Raw genomic sequence first — 2,605 nt, 5'->3', positions numbered from 1 at the left:
GCTCCAGTGCTGATCGTACGGGTGCTGGATGTGTATTTTCCCAGCCTCACTAGCTGCTGCCTGTCTGTCAGGAAGCTGTTGATCCACTGACAGATGGAGGTGGGCACGGAGAGCTGAGTTAGTTTGGGCAGGAAGAGGTTTGGGATGATGGTGTTAAATCCTCACATAAGTCCCTGGTCTGTCTAGATGTTGCAGAACATAATGCAGTCCCATGTTTACTGCATCGTCCACAGACCTGTTTGCTCTGTAGCCAAACTGAAGAGGATCCAGCAAGGGTCCAGTGATGTCCTTCAGGTGGGCCAGCACCAGTTTTCAAAAGACTTCATGACCACAGACGTTAGAGCCACAGGCCTGTAATCATTAAGTGCTTTAATTTTGGATTTCTTCGGGATGGGGATGATGGTGGAGCGTTTGAAGCATGAAGGTACTTCGCACAGCTCCAGTGATCTGTTGAAGATCTGTGTGAAGATGAGGTCCAGCTGGTCAGCACAGAATTTCAGACAGGCTGGTGTAACACAATCTGGATCTGGTGCTTTTCTCCTTTTCTGCTTCCGGAAGACCTGACGCACCTCGTCTTCGCTGATCTGAATTGCAGGAGAGGGGGTTTGCTGGATTTTTGAATGGTTGTGTGGAGAGGTGTTCAGGGCGGGTGTGGGGTGTTTTTTCAAACCTGCAGTACAACTCATTCAGATCGTCTGCCAGTTGTTGATTCTCCACAGTGCTGTGGGATGGTGCCTTGTAGTTGGTGATTTCTTTCAGACTTTTCCACACTGATGCTGAGTCACTGGAAAATAATTGAATCCTTATTTTTTCAGAATACTTCCTCTTTGCCACTCTGGACTCTTTTTCCAGTGTGTATTTAGCCTGTTTATAAAATTCATTGTCCCCCTTCCTGTGAGCATATTTTTTGGCATGACGTATCTGTCTGAGTTTTGTAGTTAGGGTTAGGGTTAGGGAATGAACAAATCCAGAAATCGAAACAGTTCAATTTCGGTTGTGCGCTGTCCTTCGACTCCTTCTGGCCACTTTTCGGTCCAGCTCGGGCCTGGCCCCACGGCCAGAGCCCATCATCCCAGCATATCATCATGTTTTCCACTTCTTATCTTGAATGTGTATGTGTAAAGTAATTAAATTTTTCTATAATTCTGCTGTCAGAGGAAACAATTCGGGGTGGATTGAGTAAATTTAATACATTTTGAGGGTTCAAATGGGTAGGTCTTGGAATAAAAAAGGTTAAGTCAGTGGGTAAGGGTTAGGTTTTGAAAAATTACAACAGCTCCCCCCGACCTAGCACCCGTCTAGGAAGGTTTGGAGTAGGGAGACTGAGGATGCGTGCACGGGCCTACGCCTGTTAGACTATACCAGGAAAGCCTTGATCCATCTCCTTTCCAGGAGAAAAGCCTATTTGGGCGTTGTGCTGAAAGTGTGGAGGACCAGGAAGTAAGGAGATTGTGAAAAGGATATTCCTGTTGGTTTTGTTTTGTTCCCTTCTAAGAGATTAGCCTAACTGGGCGTTTCGATATTCGGTTTGGGAAGGCTAGGTTTCAGGTCCATAAGTCTACGAACGGTAGAATTTGGGAAAGTGTTGGTTCAGGGCTAGATTTAGATCTTTTTAGATGTTGATTTAGGGTTAGGGTTAGGGTTAGGTATATAGATAAAAACGAGTTTCACCCTCATTAATTCGACCCTCATTAGCATATGCGATCTGATTGGCCAAAGCTTATCTGGCCGTATGTGGTGAAGCAGAGGTCCGATCTGCACATAACCGGTATGGTTGGATTCAGGATGCTGTGGTCTTTCTGGTAGCGTGGATGTATGGAGGAAAGGGTTTTGCTTTCAAATCCAATGTGACCGTACAACAGTCTAAAAAGTGACAAAGAAAGTCAGTCATCGGAAAAAATACATCCAAATGAAATAACCTGTGAAATCAATTGTCTTTTTATCAAGAAGGTATTACACGCCTGTATAAAAACAGTCTTCCAGCCAGTTTGTGTGTGCGAGTGCGTGTGTGTGAGTGTGCACAGGTGTGTGTGAGAGAGAGAGAGAGAGATAGAGATAGAGATAGAGTGTGTATCATTAGAAGTTAGACTTGAAAGACGTCTGTGAATAAAGTCAGCCGCTCAAGAGCTCCCCCTGGAGTGTTATTTTCTGCTAAAATGTAGGAATCCTTAGCAGTTTCTAACACATGGCTATTCACAGTTTTATCCAGGAGAGGGCGACTGAGAAGCCAAGTGAAGTCACGCCCACACCGCATGGATGACACGACAGGTAAACAGTATTTCTTACTGATGTAATTTCAGTTTGACAGCATTAGGAGTTATAATTGCATGGACTGTGATACATTCAGTTGCTGCCTCATTTGTTACTTAGTCAATCAAATCATCAACTAATGATATCTTTCTTTTCATTCCAATGCACTAAAGATGCACATGAATGCACACGTTTTTAAATGTGTAATTACTAAAGAATGAAAGAGAGAGAGAGAGAGAGAGAAACATATTTTTAAAAAAAATACTTTTAGACCTTTGCTGTGTGCTGGAGAGGAGCGTATAGGATGTTGAATTAAACCAGTTGTAAAGTTTCCAAGAATCTCTTGTAGTGTTGG

The 2,605-nt window shown here is 43.7% G+C and overlaps 1 long non-coding RNA gene across 1 annotated transcript in view; it reads left to right on the top strand.

The window, feature by feature from the left end:
* Window positions 1–273: 273 nt before the first annotated feature.
* Window positions 274–2,605, top strand: part of LOC107566452 (uncharacterized) — a 2,936-nt gene continuing 604 nt past the window's right edge. Inside the window, exon 1 of the long non-coding RNA XR_001606512.1 lies at window positions 274–285. This is a non-coding gene — a long non-coding RNA (uncharacterized lncRNA). The remainder of the gene's footprint in view (window positions 286–2,605) is intronic.

The sequence above is a fragment of the Sinocyclocheilus grahami genome, unplaced genomic scaffold, assembly GCF_001515645.1.
Source record: "Sinocyclocheilus grahami isolate Dianchi unplaced genomic scaffold, SAMN03320097.WGS_v1.1 scaffold1076.1, whole genome shotgun sequence".
Lineage (NCBI taxonomy): Eukaryota > Metazoa > Chordata > Actinopteri > Cypriniformes > Cyprinidae > Sinocyclocheilus > Sinocyclocheilus grahami.
Note: the sequence above shows the minus strand (reverse complement) of the source record. Positions and strands in the feature narration are given on the sequence as shown.